We start from the raw sequence: 23,024 nt of genomic DNA, 5'->3' as shown, positions 1-23,024 counted from the left end.
CTTGGACTTTTTTCCCCTGGGATCTCTTTTTGGAGGAGTTCTGTATATTCTTTCAATTGTGATTTTGGTTTTTTGCTCTAGGATATTTAGATAGTTTTCCCTGATAACTTCCTGCAAGATGTTTTCCAGGTTCTTTTTTTGATCTAGGCTTTCTTGTAGTTTAACAATTCTTAAATTATCTCTTCTAGATCTCTTTTCTAGATAATTTGTTTTTCCTAAAAGGTAATTTAAGTTTTTTTCAATCTTTCCTTCCTTTTTACTTTGCTTGATGGAATCTTATAGTCTCATAGATTCATTGGTTTCTATTTGTCCAGTTTGAAGTTTTATGGTTTTATTATCTTCAATTACCTTTTGTGTTTCCTTTTCCAGATGGTTGGTTTTATTTTTTGAAGAGTACATTTTTTTCCAGTTTCTTATTTTTACTTTTAAAGGAATTGATATCTTTGGTCAATTTTTTCATAATTCCTTTATCCATTTTTCTTCTTCCTCTATTTTTTGGTTTCTAAATTCTTTTAATAATCTCTTCTAGGAATTTTTGAATTTGATTCCAATTCATAAATTCTTTTGAGATTTCCTCTGTGAGTAATTTTTCACTGTTTCCTTCTTTTGAGGTGACATTGCTATCATTTTATCTGCATAATAATTTACTAAAATGCTTTTTTAGCTTTTATACTCATCTTGAAATGTCTCAGCTTTAATCCTGAGTTATAGGTAGTATAGACCCAAACTTTTTATATTGTGTGGCTAGAGTCTGATCCCTGACTTGTTGGACATGATGTTGTCTATGCAGACCAGGGCTTTGCAGAGGATTATTTCCTCCTATTTGTCCAGATTCTGCATCTGTAGTGGTTTGTTTCCTACCCAGTCCTGTCTTTTGTCCCAATGTTCCCAGGATTCAGACTTTATTAGTACTTGGACCCCTCCCTGCTTGCTTGCTTGCTGTACAGCTGCCAGGACCTGCACTGTTTTGAAACTTTTGGGACTTGGACTTCACTATGTCTAAAAGCACCCTGCTGGTTTTTCCATACTCATGTAGATGGGCTTTCCATCCCTTTTCCCCCAATGAGTCAGACTTTCACTGAAAATCCTCCATGATGTCTACAATTGGAAACACCTTTGAATCTTGTCTTTTTTGTGATATTTATAGCTTTAATGTCTGTGCAGTGTCATCATTTGGTTTTGGCTAGGGATAAGCTAAATGATGTTTCTGGAGGCCAGTTTGAGGTAGCACTTAATAATAAAATGAGATTTTCACAATGACCTTTTTGAGTTAGGTGCTATTATCACCCTCATTTTACAGATGAGAAAAATAGAAACTTAGAGAGATTAGATGAGATCTCTAAAATCACCCAGCTCCTAAATGAATTGAGGCACAGATCTGAATCTTTATCTAACTCCAAGTATATCCCTCTGTCCACTACACCATATTGCCTTGCTATTATCACTTCAGTAATGTCACTATAAATGAAGTAAGCTAAAAACAGTTATGTTCATATGGCTGGTGTTGAAATGATTGAAATTCAAATCAATCAGAAATTATGGTAGCAATAAGAGCAGACTTGAAATCAACAATCACTAATTTTTGAATTTGCTACATTTTTGATAGAAGAAAAGGCTTCATTTTCTTGTTCCCAAATTTGGTCATCTAATAAATGGGAATGATACTATTCATAGTCATGATGAAGGCAACATGTACACTTCAAAGCTCTAAATAATGACAGCTGTTGTTATAAGCCATTTGTTGAAAACAGAAAACAAAAACTATCAAAAATCAAAAAAGTCAAAGTACCTACAACTGGCCTGGAGAGCTAATATATCAGTTTATAAGGCTTCATATTTATGATTCCATTGAAAGAGGTAGGTGTAGTTTATTGAAAAGCTTATGAATTTTCAAACTTGCCTTTCTTCCATTTCTAAGAAAAGAGAACAAACTTCAATAAACTATATTCAATGAGATTTTAATTTTACCTTTCCTCACAAAATCTACATTTTTTTCTCTTACTATGGGGAATCATTATATAAATGGAATAAAAATGTTATAATGCTGATACTCAACTGCATTCTAAAAATGGAAGATGAAAGAATATACACATACATTTACAGATACATATTTGGAATTGTCAAAGTGATTTTGAAATAGCATAGATTCATGAAACAAAAAAGGTCAAACATGTCAACTTCTATCTCCTTTTCATAAAAGGAAGATATTTTAAGTGTATGAATGTTTGTGTGGGGAGTGATATCTTTTCTAGTAAACAGACGTTGAAAATATTAATATATTGTATTAGTACTTCCAGGTTTATGTAGACACTTTGCAATTTTCTGATTTAATTCTCATATCAATTATTATTTCACCTGTTTTATAAATGAAGAAATATAGTCAGAATAGTTAAGCTGCTTTCTAGGGTCACAGAACAAGTAAGTATGTAAGACAAGATTTGAATTGAGGATGTTTTTTGCTTGTTTGCATGTTTTTTTCTAACTGAGGTCCAGTATTCTAAACACTGCACCAACAAACAGCTTCAAAAAAGAATCAAGAATCAGTCATGATTGATGTGAGCAAACCTAATGTAGTTTCTTGTTCTTCATGGAAAGAAAACAGTAGTCAGTGTGCCTTACAATAAAATTTAGTTTAGATATCTATTCATTTCTTTATCTTCAATTTAAAAATGTGACATAGGATCTCATGTTTTAAGAGAAATGATAGAAAAGAAAGTAAAATTGGAAAACTTGTAAGAATTAAATAAGTAGAAAATAGGAGAATAATAATGAATCACAAAAGTATAAATGGTGAATATTTTACACATTGAATACATTATATATTGTGTCATTTAACAAGCATTAAATATGTACACAGTGATATGCTTGTTGTTATCATATTAAGCCTGGATCTTTGATTTTAGTGGAAGAGAATTCACTGAATGATAAAATTCCTTCTTACCAATGCAGCTCAACATACTCTCAGCAAAAAGTAATCTTAAATAGTTTCCTAAGATATAAATGAGGGAAAATATCTTGTCCAAGGTCACAAAGTTTGTCAGAGGCATAATTTAAATGAAGATTTTCCTAATGAAAAAATCAGTTCTTTATCAGAAAAATTATGTTCCTTTATAGAAATTGATCAGATAATTTATGAAATTTGAGTTGAATGATTTTACCCAATTTTAAAATAAAGGTGGATTATAATGTTGAAATTATCAGTTTGGCTGATAGTAGAAGCAATAGATCCTCTCAAAATATTTTGACTTGTAAGCAGTTTTTCCCCCCTTCCTACTTATATCTAACAATTTTTTTTTGAATCCTGGAAAAATAGAAATTTCCACCCATCCTACAAGACTTATGCCAACTGATTTTCTTTCCCATTTGTTTAAATTTGGAAAAGCCACACATAATTTGGAGAACTGAATTAAAAATTCATTCACATACATATTATTTAAGACAATCTATGTATTTATTGGGATCAATGTACAGTGTGTTTGTCTATGTCTGATTAGACCAATATTAGTTCAGCAACCTCTACACCAGGTTGAGCACAAAATCAATAGGAGAATGTGGAGTAGAAATAGTTTTAAATATGGGCATTTCATATTTATTTTGAGATATAGCAATACTGCTTTGCTTATATTACATTGTATGTTCTTCAATGTGGGCAAATTATGCTGTGTGGTCCAATACCAGTGCCTCCCTTGTGTCATAAATGATTACAAAATTCTTTTTTTTTAGGTTTTTTTGCAAGGCAAATGGGGTTAAGTGGCTTGCCCAAGGCCACACAGCTGGGTAATTACTAAGTGTCTGAGACCGGATTTGAACCCAGGTACTCCTGAATCCAAGGCCGGTGTTTTATCCACTACGCCGCCTAGCCACCCCCTACAAAATTCTTTAGAGAGACCTTTAGGGTTTCTTCTATGTCTTCTTCTGACCTCCATGTAAATGTTTCCCTTGTTATTTCTCAGTAAAATAGATGTTTAGGCACAAAGAGTAGTTTCAGCTTAGATTGATTTTTTTTTCACAAAATCCTAGTTGTTACTGTTACTTCAACTTGAACTAAATTCATAGTCAATAAAATTTAGAAGAATCTGGAATAAATACCTTCTTGAAATGAAATGCATGACTGTTTAGTTCTTTATATATTTATTTATTTTTATTAAATTTACATTTTTATTTATTTACTAGAGGATGCTCTATTCCCCCCCCCAAAATATAGAAAACCTCATGAGAAATTAAAGAAAGAAAGGGGTGTCTAGGCAGCATAGTAGATAAAGCAGCAGCCCTGGAGTCAGGAGAACCTGGGTTCAAATCCGGTCTCAGACACTTCATAATTACCCAGCTGTGTGGCCTTAGGCAAGCCATTTAACTCCATTTGCCTTACAAAAACCTAAAAAAAAAGAAATTAAAGAAAGAAAGAGGGGAAAAATGTGTTTCAGTGTGTGCTCAGATAACACCAGTTCTGTCCATCAGTGTAGTTGCTTCCATGTTTTCCACAGTTGCTATTGCTGGTGGTAATTTCCTTCATCCATTCCTCCCCACTACCATTTATTATATTGTCTCTCTTGTTTCACTGTGACCCTCTTCAAAAGTGTGCTGTGAGGCAGCCAAGAAGCCAGGAGACCCCAAGCCTACATCCCACCCCAGAGACCAAAAAAACACCCAGCCATGGAGTCCTGGACAGGTCATCTAATCTGTGGGTGGTCGTTTTGCAAAAAGTAAAAAAGAAAATGAGTCATGTCTGACTATCTTCTCCCATGATCTACCCTCACCTTCATTACCTACATCCCTACTCCCCTTGCCCTGTCTCATTTCTTCCATCCCTTTTGTCTCCTTATTCTTCTAGATTTCTATACCCTATCAAGTATATGTGTTGTTTCCCCTCTTAGCCATTTCTGATGAGAATTCCCTCATTTTGTCTCAACTTCCCCCCTTCTATACCATCGTCAAAGTGATTTCTTGACTCTTTATACATGAACTAGCTAAGTCTATTCTACTTCTCCTTTCCATTTCTCTTAGTACATTTCCTTTTCACATATTGACTCCATTTTCCAGTATATCATACCTTCATATTCAGCTCCCTCCTGTGCCTTGTCCATATATGTTCCTTCTAACTGCTCTAATAAATGAGAAGGTTCATTTGAGTATTTTCAGTATCATCTTCCCTTGCAGGAATACATGCAGTTCATCATCAATAAATCCCTCATAATTTAACCTTCTTGTCCACCCTCTCTTTGCTTCACCTGAGTCCTATGCATGAAGATCAAAATTTCTGGTCAGCTCTGGCTATTTCAACAGGAACATTTGAAATTCCCCTGTATCATTAAAAATCCATCTTTTCCACTGGAAGAAGGTATTCAGTTTTGCTGGGTAATTGATTCTTGGTTGAATTCCAAGACAATTTGCCTTCTGGAATACTATATTCCAAGCCTTATGAGCCCTTAATATGGATGCTGCTAAGTCCTGTGTAATGCTGACTGTAGCTACATGATATTTGAATTGTTTTGTTCTGGCTGCTTGTAATATTTTCTCTTTGATTTGGCAGTTATGTAACTTAGCTATAATGTTCTTGGGGGTTGGTATTTTTAATCTCTTTTTGGGGGAGATCAATGAATTCTCTCAATTCCTATTTTGCTCTATGTTTCCAGGATATCAGGGTCAAAAGTAATATCTACATCAGCAGACTTTTGGTCAAGATGGCAGAGAAAAACTAGGCACTAGGTCTTGCTTTCTCTCGGAACTAATATGAATCAAGCCTCTTAACAGAATTCAATCCACAAAATCCAGAAAGAGCAAAGGAGAAGAATATTTACCAATAAGGTCTGTCTCTGGGGAATGTGAATGAGCCAAGGGGTAGAGAGCAGAAAGCCAGTGCAGGGGTGAGATCCAGGAGTAACCTCAGAACAGAGCCAAAAGCTTTTGGCTTTGTAAGCCAGCAGGTGAGCACCAATGAAGTTGGAGGGGGAGTTTCAGTACAAAGGATAGACATCAATCTGGTCAGCTCTGTTGGCCTGGAAGACCATGGCCATATGCCCCATATTTTCTACAGAGTCTATAGGTTTCCACTTGAGCACTCCCCCCAACCCTATGATAGTAAGGGATTCTTCCCAAAGCAAACACAGTAATAACCTCCCCCCTGCCACCAGGTTCAGGTGTGGGCAACAGATCTCTCTCAGTACTGAATGAATAATACGATGAACAATAAAGTCCCAGTGCCCAGCACATATTGTTCAAGGATAATTCAGAGCTTGATGTTCCATCCCCAGGCCCTCAGGCCTAGGGTGTGGGCCACAAATCAAAGTCACAAACTCACTAGAGAAAGCCTCTAGCATCCCCTACTGTCCGGATGACTTTGAACTACTAAGCCCAGCGAACAAAGCCTTTAAGGTTTTTAAAATCAAAGGGGTATGAACCAGCAACTCCCCCCAACAGAAGATTCTAGGAAAATGAAGAAAGGACATTTGGGAGTCCATTGAATGTTACCCCAAAGGAAAGGACCCTCAGAGACATCTAGAATTTCTGAGAAGGATATGAATTGTTCTCCAACCCATGAAGACTTTTTTGAAGAGATGAGATAGGATTTTAAAAATCAATTGCAAGTTAATGTCCATCAATTGGGAAATGACTTAATAAACTGTGGTATATATATGTGATGAAACATTATTGTTCTATTAGATACCAGGAGGGATGGGAATTTGGGGGAACCTGGAACGATTTGCATGAATTGATGCTGAGTAAGATGAACAGAAACCGAACATTGCACACCCTAACAGCAACATGGGTGTGATCATCAACCTTGATAGATTTGTTCATTTCATAAGTGCAACAATCAGGCACAATTTTGAGGTATCAGTGATGGAGACTACCAACTGCATCTAGAGAAAGAATTGTGACCTTTGAATGAAGATGAAAGACCTTTTATTAAAAAAAAAACAAAACAAACAAACAAATAATTCTGCTATCTCTTATATTTTACTTTTCTCCCTTAAGGATATGATTTCTCTCTCTCATCACATTCAACTTAGATTGATGCATATCATGAAAACAATGTAAAGACTAACAGATTGCCTCCTGAGGAGTGTTGGGGGGAAGGAAGCCTGATTAGGGGAAATAAAATTCAAAATAAATAAATTTAAAAAAAAGGAAAAAAAACTTTCTACTTCTAGTGAACACCAAACAGCAGACATTGCCAGAGTTGCAGGAGGAGCATGAGGCCCCAGGGGCCCAGGGGTCAGAGGCCAAGGTGGCTTCTTCAGTGACTTTGTCAGTAGAGACTTAGGCTGTGACCATGGCTGGAGGCCCAGGGAGGAAAGGTGAAATGCAAGGAGTAGGTTCCTGTCACTAAATTGGGATACCTAGTCAAGGACATGAAGACTAAGTTTTTTTTAAGAGATTTATCTTTTCTTCCTTTCTTTCAAGAAGTCTGAGATCATAGATTTCTTCCTGAGATCTTCATTGTAAGATGAGGTTCTGAAGAACATGCCTGTTCAGAAACAAACTAGAGCTGGACAATGTACCAGACTCAACGCTTTTGTGACCATTGGTGACTACAATGGCCATGTTGGACTGGGTATCAAGTGTTTCAAGGAAGAGGCCACAGCTATTCATGGTGCTATCATTCTGGTCAAGCTTTCCATCATTCCCATGAGATGTGGCTACAGGGGGAACAAGACTGGCAAGCCTCATACTGTGCCCTACAAGTTCACTGGGTGATGTGGATTGATATTGGTGAGGCTGATCCCCGCCCCTAGAGGTACTGGTACTGATTCAGCTCCTGTGCCTAAAAATCTCCTAATGGTGGCTGGAATTGATGACTACTACTCTTTTACAAGAGGCTGTACTGCTATTATGGCCAACTTTGTTAAAGCTACCATGGATGCCATCTATAAAACATATAGCTAACTAACTCAAGACCTGTGGAATGAGACTGTGTTCGCTATGTCTAATTTTCAGCAATTCATGGATCATCTTGTGAAGACTCACACTCATGTGTCTATTGACAGGACCCAGGCAGTTGCTGAGGCAACTGCATAGATTTGTTTTTTTTTTTTTTATAAACAAGTAACAAATTGAACTATGCCTACTTAAATAAATCAATTGAAATAGGGGAAGCTAGGTGGCATATTGAATAGAGAACTGGCCATGGAGTCAGGAGGACCTGAGTTGAAATCTGGCCTCAGACACTTAAGAATTACCTAGCTGTATGATCTTGGGCAAGTCACTTAACCCCATAGCCTTGTGAAAAAAAATCAATTGTAAAAATTGGGAAAAGAAACACAAGAGAAAATTAACAACTTGCAACAAGAAAAAAAAATCTTTGGAAAATACAATTGGACAAGTGCAAAAAGAAAACAATTCTCTCAAAACCACAATTGATCAAATGAAAAATTACAAAAATAGAAATGACCTTGGCAGCTAGGTGGTGCAGTGGATACAGCACCAGCCCTAGAGTCAGGAATACTTGAATTCAAATCTGGCCTCAGACACTTAATAATTACCTGTGTGTCCTTGGGCAAGTCAATTAACCCCATTGGCTTGCAAAAAAAAAAACTAAAAAAAATTAGAAATGACCAATTGGAAAAAGAGTTGCAAAAGTTAAATGAAAAAAAATGTTCTGTAAAATATAGATTTGAATCTGTGGAAACTAATCACTTCATGAGACAACATTAATCTGTTAAATAAGACCAATGAATTGAAAAATTAAAAGACAACATAAAATACTTCATCAGCAAAACTACTGACCTAGGGAATAGATCCAGAAAAGAAAATTGGGCTTCCTGAAACCATCAAGGATAAAAAAAAGTCTGCAAAAATATTTCAGGTTCTTTAGGAGGAAATTTGCTCTGATATCATGGAACCAGAGGGTAAAATAATGATTGAAAGAATACATTGATTCCCTCCATAATGTGATCCTGAAATGAATATCAGGACTATCAGATAAAAGAGAAAATCTTGTAAGCAGCCAGAAAGAAACAATTTAGATACCAAGGAGCCATAATAAGGATTACAAAAGAACTGACTGCATCAGCATGAAGGGATCAAAGGGCCTGGGATACTATATTCTGAAAAGCAAGGGAGCTTGGAATGCAGCCAAGAATATACTATTCTCTAGAATTGAGCCTTCTCTTCCAGGTGAAAAGATGTATATTTAATAGTTAATGAAACAGTAGGTTTTAACCTATTCCTGACAAAAAGATCAGAGCAAAATAGAAAATTTGGACTTTAAGCAGGAGACACAAAAGATACATGAAAAGGTAAAATAGGGAAAAGGAAAAAACTCTGTCCAATTACATGAAACTAGTTGTAACTGCAGGTGGGAGAAAAATTGTCATAACTCTTGAGAATTTTAACTCTTTTAGAGAGAATATATCTTAGCCAGAAATAATTGACACTCTTTATTTCTCTATGAATCAGACAGAATGATTTAAAAATAATATCTCCTTAAAAAGGGGGGCTACTTATAAGAAACTCATTTGAAATAGAGAGATACATAGAGAGTAAATGTAAAAGCTTGGAGCAGAATATATTTTGCTTCAGCCAAAGTGAAAAAGGCAGTGGTAACAATCCTTATGTCAGACAAAGCAGTTGCTAAAACAGATCTCATTAAAAGAGACAAAGAAAGAAACTATATCCTCTTAAAAGGTACCATAGAGGGGCAGCTAGGTAGCAGTGGATAAAGCACCAGTCCTGGAGTCAGGAGTACCTGGGTTCAAATCCAATCTCAGACACTTAATAGTTACTTAGCTGTGTGGCCTCAGGCAAGCCACTTAACCCCATTTGCCTTACAAAAACCTAAAAAAAATGTACCATAGACAATGAAGCAATTTAAATACTAAATATTTACACACCAAGTGGTATAGGAGCCAAATTCTTATAGGAGAAGCTAAAAGAGTTACAGGAAGACAAAAATAACAAAACTCTATTGGTGGGAGATTTCAACCTCCCCATCTCAGATTTAGAAAAATCTAACCATAAAATAAAGAAGAAAGAAGATAATTAGGTAAATAGAATATTAGAAAACCTAGGCATGACAGATATGGAGAAAACTGAATGAGAATAGAAAGGAAAATAATTTTTTTCTGCTGTATATGGCACTTATGCAAAAATTTACAATGTACTAGGGAATAAAAACCTAATAATCAAATGTAGAAAGGCAGAAAGAGTAAAAGCATACTTCTCAGATTATAATGCAATAAAAATTACATGCAAAATGTGCCATGGAGTGACAAGCCTAACAATAATTGGAAACTAAATAGTCTCATTTTAAAGAATAAGTGAATCAAACAAAAAATTATAGATAGAATTAATGATTTCATCCTAGATAATGAGAATAATGTGACAACATTCCAAAACTTATGGGATACAGTCAAGGAAGATATTAGGGGAGATATTATATCTTTAACTGCTTACATGAATAAAATCAAGAAAGAGGAAATCAATGAACTAAGTTTTCAACTTTAAAAAAATTAGAGAAAGAACAAATCAAAAACGCCCTATTAGAAACACCAAATTAGAATTTTTTTTTTTTGCTAGGTAATGAGGTTAAGTGGCTGCCCAAGGCAACACAGCTAGGTAAATATTAAGTGTATGAGGGAGGATATGAACTCAGGTCCTCCTGACTCCAGGGTCAGTGCTCTATACACTGTATGACCTAGCCACCCACAAATTAGAAATTCTAATAATTAAAGGATAAATTAATCAAATTGAAAGCAAGAAAACCATTGAACTAATAAATAAAAGCCAGAGTTGGTTTTTATGAAAAAAAACAATAAAATCGATAAACCTATGATTAATTTGATAAAAACAAGAATGAAGAAAACTAAATTTCTAGTATCGTAAATGAAAAAAGGTGATCCCACTACCAATGAGGAGGAAAGTAATGAAATAATTCAGAATTAATTCGGTCAAATGTATAAATGTATGCTGAAAACATTGTGGTATATGTATATTATGGAACATGATTGTTCTATTGGAAACCAAAAAGGAATGGGATTTCAGAGAAGCCTGGAAAGATATGACTACATGAACTATGTTGAATGAGTTGAGCAGAACCAGAACATTGCACATCTTAACAGCAACATAGGGGTGATGATCAACCTCAATGGACTTGCTCATTCCATCAATGAAATTATAAGGGACATTTTTAGATTACATGCGATGGAGAATACCACCTGTATCCAGAGAAAGAACTGTGGAGTTTAAACAAAGACCAAAGTCTATTACCTTCAATTTTGTATATAAAAGTGTCTTATGTACAGCATAATTTTGCTATCTCTAATATTTTATTTTCTCCTCACTGATATCATTTCTTTCTCAAAACATTTAACTATTGGGATGGACCCAAGATGACGGCATGAAGGCAACATTTCCCAAAAAGTCCTCCCCCCAAAACTTCAAAAGCCAACAAATTATAACTCTAGCCAAAATTTAGAGCAGTAGAACCCAATGAAAGACTGAGTAATACATTTTTGCAGTCCAAGATAATTAAGAAGTTCCATGAGAAAGGTATTTTTCACCAGGAGTTGGGTTGGGAGCAAATCACGGCCACAGTGAAATGCAGCCTAGCCCAGCCCAGGAATCACTGGCCACATCTTGAAGGGGCCATGAGAGAACTCTGCTATGCAAGAATGAATGTGGAATGAGGAGCACAAGCCGCAGAACCAGCAGTGAGAATTGGGGGAAGCTAGCCGGTACCTCCAGAGAACAGCTCACAGATGGTAAGGGGTTCTGGGGAGAACACAGAAATATCTCTGCTCTCCCTGGGGCAGGACTCTGCTGTTTTCCCATACTCATATCCAGGTTGCAGCTGGGCCTTCCACACTAAGATGGAAGGGCTCCTCCTCACAGTTCCAGGGCAGGGAGGAGTACCTGTGGTCATCTACATATCCAAGCACAGGCACATAAAACCTTGGAGGAATAAAGGTCCCAGTGGGGTGTCCCCAAAATGCCCCTAAGTGAGTATCCCAATAATTCTCAAAAACTCAAGAAGCACCCCAAAACCAGGCACAGGCTGGAGAAATGAGTAAACAGAGAAAAAAGAGGAACACTATTGAGGAAATTCTTTCCCTATGATACCAAGAAGAATCAAAATACTCAATCTGAAGATGACAAAGTACAAGCTCCTGCATCTAAAGACTCCATGAAAAATGGAAGTTGGGCTCAGGCTATAACAGAATTCAAATCAGATTTTGAAAATCAAATACCAGAGATAGAAGAAAAATTGGGATAAGAATTGAGAGAGATACAGGAAAAACATGAAAAAGAAGTCAGCATTGTAGTCAAGGAGATCCAAAAAAAAAATGATGAAGAAAATAACATGTTAAAAACTAGTATAGGTCAAATGTATAAAGCAGTTCAAAAAAGTCTTGAGGAAAAGAATGCTTTAAAAAGCAGAATTTGCCAAATGGAAAAGGAGATAAGAAAGCTCTCTGAGGAAAACACATGCTTCAGATGTAGAATGGAGCTAAAGGAAGCAATGATTTTATGAGAAGACAAGACACAACACTTCAACACCAAAAAAATGAAAAATTAGAAGAAAATGTGAAACATCTCATTGAAAAACTAACTGATCTGGTAAACAGGTTCAGGAAAGATAATTTAAAAATCACTGGGAAACTTTCACAGTAATCTCAGACAATTTAAAATACCTGTGAGTCTATTTTCCAAGGCAGACTCAGAAACTTTTGAAAACAATTATAAAACACTTCTCAAACAAATTACATCAGATTTAAATAACTGGGCAAACATTGACTGCTCATGGATAGGTAGAGCTTATATAATAAAAATGACATTTCTACTAAAACTAAACTATCTGTTTAGTGCCCTACCAATCAAAATTCCAAATAAATTACTTTAATGAGTTAGAAAAAGTTGTAAAAAATCTCATATGGAGAAATAAAAATACAAGAATTTCCAGGGATGTAATGAAAAAAAAAGTGCAAAAGAATGTGGCTTAACCCTAACTGATCTAAAATTATATTATAAAAAACAATATTATAAGCAAAATAGAAGATCAAGGACTAGTTTAACTGTCAGATCTATGGAAAGGGAAACAATTTATGACCAAGGAAGAGATAGAGAACATCACTAAAAACAAACTAGATGATTTTGATTACCTTAAAAAACCTTTTGTTTTTGCAATCTCTATATCTAATGTTTCTGACAAAGGACTCATTTCTTAAATATAGAGAGAAGTGGGTAAAGTTTTTTTTTTTTTTAAAGCCATTCCCCAGTTGACAAATGGTCAAAGGATATGCAAAGGAAATTTACAGAAGAGAAGATCAAAGCAATCAATAGTTATATGAAAAATTGCTTTAAATCATTACTCATTAGAGAAATGCATATTAAAACTTCTATGAAGTACCTCCTCACACCTCTAAGATTGGCCATTATGACCATAAAGGATAATGATCATTGTTGGAAGTGTTGTGGGAAAATTGGGATACTATTATATTGTTGGTGAAATCTGTGAACTCATACAACCTTTCTGGAGAGACATTTGGAACTACACCCAAACTCAACAAAAATGTGCATATCCTTTGATTCAGCAATACCACTCCTGTGTCTATATTCAGGTGAGTTGATGAAAAAGTGTAAAAACATCACTTGTACAAAAATATTCATAGCAACCCTGTTTGTGGTGGCAAAGTATTGGAAATCAAATAAATGTCCTTTATTTGGGGAATGGCTTAGCAAAATTATATGTATGTCATGGAACACTATTGCTCTATTAGAAACCAGGAGGGATGGGAATTCAGGGAAGGCTGGAAGGATTTCATGAAGTGATGCTGAGTGAGATGAGCTGAAGAAGAAAAACATTGTACACCCTAACAGCAACATGGGGATGATGATCAACCTTGATGGACTCGCTCATTCCATCAGTGCAACAATTAGGGACAATTTGGGGCTGTCTGCAATGGAGAATACCATCACCATCCAGAGAAAGAACTATAGAGTTTGAACAAAGACAAAAATCTATAACCTTTAATTTAGAAAAAAAATACTTATATCTTGTCTTCTGGTCTTGCTATCTCTTGTACTTTATGTTCCTTCCTTAAGGTTGTGATTTTTCTTGTCACATTCAATTTGAAACAATGTATACCATTGAAAGCAATGTAAAGACTGACAAATTGCCTTCTGTGGGGGGGTAGGGGGAGGGAAATAGGATTAGGGGAAAAATTGTAAAAATCCAAATGAATAAAACCTTTAAAAAAAAGAAAAAAATCATTGGGATACCTGAATGTCATGAATAGGAAAAGAGCCCTGAGCTAATTTCTAAAGAAAACCTACAAAAAAATTTCCTTGACATCCTAGAACCTGAGTACAAAATAGAAATTGAGAGAATCCACAGATCTCCCCCAGAAAGAGATTCAAAATAAAGAAACCCCAGGAATATTATAACCAAGTTCCAGAACTACCATGTCAAAGAGAAAATATTACAAGCTCTCAGAAGGACATAATTTAAATATTATGGAGCTGCTGTCAAGATCACACAAGACTTGGGAGTAACCACATTAAGGGCTTGCAGGGCTTGGAATATAATATTCCGAAAGGCAAAAGAGCTTGAAATGCAACTCAGAATCAACTTCGCAACAAAACTGACCATCCTCTTCCAGGGGAAAACATGGACTTTCAATGAACTAGGGTAATTTCATGCATTCTGTTGAAATTACCAGAACTGAATAAAAAGTTTGACCTTCAAATACAGGACTCAGGTGAAGCATAAAGAAGGAAGGAGAAGGGTAAAATATGAGGGTCTTAATGATGATGAATTGCATGTATTCTCGCATTGAAAAATGATACTGATAATACTCATATGAACCTTCGCATTTAATAGAGCTGGTAGAAGGAGCATTTATATATGAAGCACAGGAGAAAACTGAATCTGAAGATATAATATATTGTAAAAATGGAGTCAATTTCTAAAAGGGAAATGTACTGGAAATAAGAGGAAGGAGAGGTGGGATAGGTTAAGATCTTTTGTGTAAAAGAAATTTTTTTTATTGCAATGAACTACTGCAATGATATGGAAGGGGGGAAGGCGAAGGGGGATGCGGGAACCTTCATTCTCATCAGAAATGTCTCAGAGAGGAAACAGCAGACACATTCAATAGGGTATAGATATTTAGAATAAAAAGAAGAGAAGGTGGACAGAGGTAAGGGGAGGATGTGGATGATAGAAAAGAAGGTAGCTCATAGGAGAGAACAGTTAGATATAACACATTTTCTTTTTTAGTTCTCACAAGGAACTCAGATTGGGTGGCCTGTTTGGGACCACAGGGCTGGGAGGTTGCTAGGTCTCAGGGGTGGTATGTGGGCTCAGGGCCTCTTGGGCCCAGGCCCCATGATCATGCTGCTGTACTAGTCAGCTACCCCATAGCACATTTTAGAAGAGGGACAGAGTGAAAGGAGAGAGAAGATATGATATATGGTATTGGGGAGGAATGGTTGGGGGAATTTACAACAGTGCAAAAATATGAAAGTACCTTTTATGATGGACTTATCATAAAGAATGTGATCAACCCGAGACAGAGCTGATGGTATCAGAACACAGACTGAAAGAGATTTTTTTCTCTTTTCTTTATTTTATTTCTCATGAGGGTCAATATTTTTTTTTGCAAGGGGGCATTATGTTTACTCTTAAACAAGAATATTTTAGTAATGTATTAAAAACATCACTTGTACAAAAATATTCATAGCAGCTCTGTTTGTGGTGGCAAAGAATTGGAAATTAACACAAATTTATTAAATGGGGAAATGGTTTAACAAAATGTGGTATATATATATGCATATATATATATATATACATATATATATATATATATATATATGTATATGTATATGTATATGTGATGGAACACTATTGTTCTATTAGAAGCCAAGAAGGATGGGAATTCAGGAAAGCCTGGAAAGATTTGCATGGACTGCTGCTGAGTGAGATGATCAGAATGACAGGAACATTATGCACCCTAGCAGCAACATGAGGGTGATTATCAAACTTGATGGAATTGTTCATTCCATTAGTGCAACAATCAGGTACAATACTTTATTTTTCTTCCTTAGGGATATGATTTCTCTCTCATCACATTCAACTTAAATCAATGTATACCAGGGAAACAATGTATTGACTAACAGACTGCCTTCTGTGGGGGGTGGGGGGGAAGGAAGCAAGATTAGGGGAAAAAATTGCAAAAAAATTAAAATGAAATAAAATTAAATTAAATAACTAAATAAACCCTATTCAATTGTGATAAATGTATAGCACCAAAACAATGAAAATAGTATTAGACTTCCTTTTGTGTGGGCATGAGGGGGAGTGAAAGGAGGATGGGGGAAAATTGTAAAATTCAAACCCACAAAAATCATAGGTAGAAAATAATATTGTATCTAATTTTAAAACTAATAAAATATTTTTAAAGGAAATTTTCCAAAAAGGGATATCAGGGCAATTTTCCTATAGAAATTCTTTAAAAATGAAGTCAAGGGGAAGTTAAGTGGTGGAGTGGATAGAACACCAGCTCTGGAGTCAGGAGTACTTGAGTTCAAATCCAGTACCAGATAATTAAAAATTGCCTAGCTGTGTGACACTTAAACCCATTGCCATAAGTAAATAAATAAATATATTTTTAAAAAATGAAGTCAAGGTTCTTTTCCTGAGCATGAATTTCAGGTAGCCCTGTAATTTTTAAATTGTCTCTCTTGGGTCTATTTGCAAAATCAGTTGTTATTTTCATTGAGATATTTCATTTTTTTCTTCTAGTTTTCGATTCTTTTGGTATTACATTACTGTTTCTTGATTTCTTGCAAAGTTAACAGCTTCCCTTAACTCCATTCTATGTTTAATGGATTTGTTTCCTTCAGAGAGCTTATCTCTTTTTCCATCAGGTCAATTTTGCTTTTTAAGGTATTTTTTTCCTCTTTAACTTTTTGCCCACTTTATCCATTACACCTAAAGTGGCTTCTAACATGTTCTTCTAACATGTTCATCTCCTTCACCAAACTGCTGACTTGGTTTTCATTTTTTTCTTGAACCTCTCTCATTTATTTTCCTAGTTTTTCCTCTACCTCCCTTACTTGATTTTCAAAATCTTTTTTGAGCTCTACCATACCCCCACTCCTATTTTTCTTGTACACTTTGGATACAGAAGCTTGGACTTTCTCAGTTTCTGTACATGTGTGTTTTGATCCTCCATGGGACCAAAGCAATTGTTTATGTATACTCATTTGCTGATTTTGGGGTGCATCCTGAGCTTTTGAGTATTATTGGGACATCCCCGCAATGACTTCAGTTTCTTCAAGTTCTTAAGAGAGGATCTGACTGCTCTCCTGGTCTGTACTCCTGGCCTCTACCTGGGAGCTGGGTGGAAGATCCCTGCTCTATGGACATGGGGGGGTAGGGGTTGGGGGGAGGGTTCAGACTGTGACCAAGGTCTGAATACAGACAAAGTACCAGAGTTCTGTACCAGGGACAGAGGAGAGACCTTGGCAGTCTCCCCTTACCTCCCCTCACCTAACTGCCTACCTTCCATGGGCTGCGTGTTCTAGGAGCAATTGCTAGGCATATCCTGGCTGGGCAGCTCCACAGGTCTGCTTCCATTTCCTCGGATCTGGACTGTTTTGGTGACTGTAGCTGCACTGAGGGCCAATGCTGTGTTGAGGGTCATTTTGGCCTAGACTTCGTGCTTGCTCTGGTAGTGGTTTCCCTGCTAATCTCCCAAATTGTTCTTGGTGTTCTCTGGGTTGGCAGGTCAAGAATCTGCTTCTTCTTCCATGAGCCTGCACTCCCAGGGATCCAGGTGCCCTGCCAGCTATTCCCACAATGGGATAGGAGGGACACAATGAGAAAATCAGTTGGATATATGAAAGATGTTGCATAACTAGTCATCTTCTCTCCAAAGGCAAGATATTGAACAAGAAAGGAAACAACAGGAAAGAAGATTGACATTACATAGCAAGAGAAAGGCTTGTTCTCCATCAACTTTCTCCTCATCCTTCAAAGATAAGCATATCAATGGCAATATTGGCCTATTAAGATAGATGTGTCAGAAAAGCACAGGGAATCAGTTTAGTACAATTGAAAGACTGCTAGATATAATGTCAGAGTATGTAAATTCAACATCTAGAACTACCTCTACCTATTTATATGATTTAAGGGGAATTTATCATATATTTTTGACAGTTTTCTCTGTTATGAAAAGAATAGGCTTATTAAAATTCTCTGAAGCTTCCTTCAACTCCTAAGAGCCTTTTAGTTATATTAATGGGACTTCTCTGTACCATACAAGGATGACAACAAACCCTTAATTGGAAAGTGAACAAGGAAAAAGAGGCAGTCTCCACATGTTAGAATTCAGAACATACTGCGAACTAAAAAAATTCCTACAGAAGTCACTGGGAGCAGAAAGTAATTTCTATCCTGTTCAAAATGGCAGTCACAGCAGCTAAAATATTGAAGCTTTGCTTGTAATTGGGAGAAATGGTACATACCATACATATTCAAGATTGATGGAGGGGCCAAGGAAATGGTCCCAATAAAATAAATAAGGATGGAAATATGAGCAAACTGAAGAAAATACAAGATAATTAATAAATTGTGTGTTTTGACAGATAGCCAAGAGTTAAACCATAAGGGATAAAATAACTACATGAAGTATTTCTGAGAAAAAAATGGCTTGATCTCAAGGCATATAGAATTGTGGGAAGAAGTAATACAATTCATAAAGCATAAAATTTGAGTGAAAAATAAAAAAAAAACTTTAAATATGTTAGAATAGGAAGCAAAAAGTCTTAACCAAGGAACGAACTTCCCAAAATGGAATGGAGCTCTGTAGGATAAGACATATATTTTAGTACAAAATCAAATATTGAAAGAAATAGAAGAAAATACAGATTTACAATATCTATACTGTTAAAAATATTTCAGTACTTACTATCAGATACAATTCTCAGAAAAGAAAATACAAAGAAAAGTCCCATTTTTATATTTAAAAATGTTCTAAAAATGTTAACTATAGGAAAAATGTAAAAGAAATTGAGACCAAATCTAGGCAAGAGACAATTGTTACTGCTTTTTTTAAATGATAGGATATTTTAGTTAAAGAACTCTTTGAATCAACTAAATTTTTTAACTGAAATAGTTAATAACTTTAGGGAAGAGCAGTGTATCAAACCAATGTTCATAAACTATAGACTTTCTCTATTTTACTTAAAAAATCTAACAGATATAGAAAGAGAAAATTCATTTAAAATAACTTCAAAATATATTCAATATGAATTTGACATTGGTCAAGAGATATATAAGATATACTAGAACTATAAGAATATAATGACAATAGCAATGATATCTGAAAAACCATTCAAAATGATTCACTTAGAAGAAAAAATAGTTCAGGAATATCAAAGAAATTATGAAAAATCAAATAGGAAATATTGAGGACCAGATCTCATACTAAACTACAAAACAATAATCACTACTAATATGTGGCTTTGGTTAAAGAAGAGATTAGGTTATCTGTTAGACAGATAAGTAGCATGATATTCTGTAAAACCATATATCATAAGTACTGGAATGTTGAGTCTCCATTTGACAAAAAAAGTACTCAGAAAATGCCTGATAGAAATTAGGTTTCAAACTACTATAATTTCATTAAAAAATTTAAAATTTATTCAATTATCCAAGTATAGCATATCACTTTTTTTTAACATTAAAAGAATTAAGTTTCTTCATTAAACAAGGAATGAAAAGTATTATACCAGATTTTGATAACATAAATTAAAAAAAAAATCCACAGCATCAATGCAGGTAAAGTTAGAAAGGATTTAGTTAGCTGAGGAAATACATATTTATTAAACATAAAATTCTATTTAGTTGCTTAAACAATTCCCCATTATTTGTAAAAAAAAATCCTCAATTTTTTTTAATACTGAGTTCCAAATTTTCTTACTTCTTCACATTACTTATCGATCCTTTGAACAGATAAACAATTTGATATCACTCATACATGTGAAGTCATGCAAAACATATTTCCATATTAGCTATGTAGAAAATGAAAACACAAAAAAAGACAATTAAATTAAAGAATAAGTGTGAAGAGTTCATCAGTTTTCTATGTGTATTTGGAAACATTTTTCATCATGCTTCCATCAAAGTTGTCTTGGATTGTTGTCATTTTTGTTTAATCTTTTATTTTCTCCTAATTGTATGTAAAAACTATTTTAGCATATTTTTAATTAAATTCAAAATTTTCTCCTTCCTTTCATCCCATGCCCCTTACTGAGAAGAGAGACAATTTAATATGAGTTACACATATGCAGTCATTCAAAATATAATTCCACTTTAGGCATACAAAAAAAACAAAGGTAAAGAAAAAGTTTTAAAAAGTATGCTTTCATATGCCTTTGGATTCTATCAATTTTTTTCTCTGAAGGTGGATAAGATATTTCATCATAAATCCTTCAGAATTGCTGGAATATTATCTTCTGCATAGCTTTGTCTTTCACAGTTGATCATCATTACCATATTGTTGTTACTGGGTGCAATGATCTTCTCCTTCTCTTCACTTGAGCTGGTTTAAAGGATATGTATAGTCCGTTGGATATGCTTCAGAATTTTTCCCGGAGTTGTCTAATTAGTGCACAATTCCACCAACAATTCATTGATCTCATAATTTTTCCATATTCTGTACAGAATTTGTTATATATCTTTTCTGTAATGTTAGCCAATTCGATAGATGTGAAGTAGTATTTCAGTGTTGTTTAAAATTGTGTTTCTCTTTCATATCACTGATTAGCAGCTTTGAGTTCTTCATACTGGTTCATACCCTTTGACAGTTTGACTATTTTTTTAAGGTTTTTTTCAAGGCAAATGGGGTTAAGTGACTTGCCCAGATTTGACCAGATTTGAACCCAGGTACTCCTGACTCCAGGGCCAGTGCTTTATCCACTGCGCCACCTAGCTGCCCCTTGTTTGACTCTTTTTTAAAAATTTGACTCAATATCACATATATTTGAAAAATGAAACTTTTATCAGAGAAATTTTCTCTAAGTTTCTGCAAAAACATTTTGATTTCATAAAATCAGAATTATCTCTTTTACTTCTTGTAATCTATTCCATCTCTTGCATAAATCCTTCCCTTATCTGCAATTCTGATAGATGCACTTACCCATGTAATCCTAACTTACTTATGATATCACTATGTCTATATCACTTGTTCATCTTAACCTTATCTTGGTAAAAGTTATGAGGTGTTGATCTATGCTTAGTTTCCCCCAAATTGATTTCTAGTTTCCCTAAAATTTTTCCTAGCAATCAAATATTGATGAATGTCCTTAAATTTTAGATCTTTAGGTTTGTTATGTATTTGATTACTATTGTCATTTAGAACTGTCTATTGTCTACCTAAGCCTATCCACTGATCCATTCTGTTTCTTAACTAGTATTAAATTCTACTACTTAACTAGTATTAGATTTTTTTTAAAATCATCACCAGTATTTTAATAGTCTGAAATCTGGAATCCCTAGGCATCTTCCTTCACATTTTTTCTATTGGTTCCTTTTATGTTTTTGAACTTTTTTATCTAAATGAATTTTATTACTTTCTAGTTATATAAAATAATTATTTGTTATTTTGAATGGTACACCTGGTTCTTATCTTTTCTTATTGAAGGAAATCAAAATGGCATCACTATGTTAGAAAGAAGTTACAGTGTGAATGACTAAGTGATTAGTACAATAAGAACTCAGAATGCTTTACCACAGTAGGGTACACATAGTTTATGTGAACTTCTAGGATGGGAACTCTAAGCATGAATCTCATGTTTTCTTTGAAATTCTTCAATTCTGCCTGCTCAGAAAGCACAACACTCACTCTGATTATGGCACATCATGCTGAGCGGTCCTGTCTCATTGTCTCCATGCTGAGCAATGAATTCCAAAGTTATGAAGAGAGACCTTTAGAGTGTCCCTTCTTTTCTAATCCTTGGGAATGCTTGCCCTGTGTGAGTTCACCATAAAATAGTCTTTCTGGAAAGCATAGTGCTTGGCATTTGAAAAATGAGACCAGCTCATTATAGTTACACTCTCTAATTTGAATGCATGGCAGTTTCACTCAAGAAAGGAAGCCAGTGTCTGCTATCTTAGCCTGCTAAGTGAAATTCAGAAACTTCCTAAGGCAATTTAAATGGAAAGGATTCTATTTCCTCCCATGGTTCTGGTATACTGTCCAAGTTTCACAAGCATATTACAATCAGGTCAGTACAATGATTCCGTGCACCCTCAGTTTTATAGTCAGTTTAATACCACTTCTTGACCACTTTCTTTTGGAGTCTCCCAAATACTGAGTTAACTCAGGAGATGTTTTGCAAACTTCATTATCACTGTCTATATTCTTGGAAAGTTCACTGTCAGGGAAAGTGAAGTTATCCAAAGTATTCATTAAAAGGAGAGGGATGGTTTGGATGAAATGTTACAGTAAGTGGATTGAAGAAGATTTGAATAAATAATTTATTGATAAAGGATTGGAAGATGATCTACTGGGGTTCAGAATCCTTTATTTGTTCTAACTGATAATTTCACAAATGGATACTGTGGTCGTGGATGATGGATGACTGAGCACCTGTTTTCTTGGTGTTAATAATCAGAGCCAAATTAGAAAATAAAAGTAGAGAACCAATCCATACATAGTTGCTTCTCAGCTTCAGAGACTACATTGAATGCACAATCATCTAAGAACAGAAAATCATGCACCAATTATTCCTCCACTTTGATCTTGGCTTGTAACTTTCAAGTTGAAGAATGTGATCAGTGACAAATGGCTGAAAATATGTTAAAAAGCATGCGGGCAATGATTCAGACCTGTTTCACATCATACAGAACCTGGGCATTAACACCATCATGAAATTTACACAATACTGATGAACTTCTCTAGGCAACCACATTTTCACATGATTTTCAGTAAGTCCTCATGACTGAGAGTATCAAAGACATTGGTCAGGTTTACAGACATTGTATACAGACTTCTGTTCTGCTTCTCATATTTTTC

General features: G+C 35.0%; 1 pseudogene; it reads left to right on the top strand.

The window, feature by feature from the left end:
- Positions 1-6,179: 6,179 nt before the first annotated feature.
- Positions 6,180-8,019, top strand: LOC141489267 (small ribosomal subunit protein uS5 pseudogene; annotated as a pseudogene).
- Positions 8,020-23,024: the final 15,005 nt, after the last annotated feature.

Source organism: Macrotis lagotis, chromosome 5, assembly GCF_037893015.1.
Source record: "Macrotis lagotis isolate mMagLag1 chromosome 5, bilby.v1.9.chrom.fasta, whole genome shotgun sequence".
Lineage (NCBI taxonomy): Eukaryota > Metazoa > Chordata > Mammalia > Peramelemorphia > Peramelidae > Macrotis > Macrotis lagotis.
Note: the sequence above shows the minus strand (reverse complement) of the source record. Positions and strands in the feature narration are given on the sequence as shown.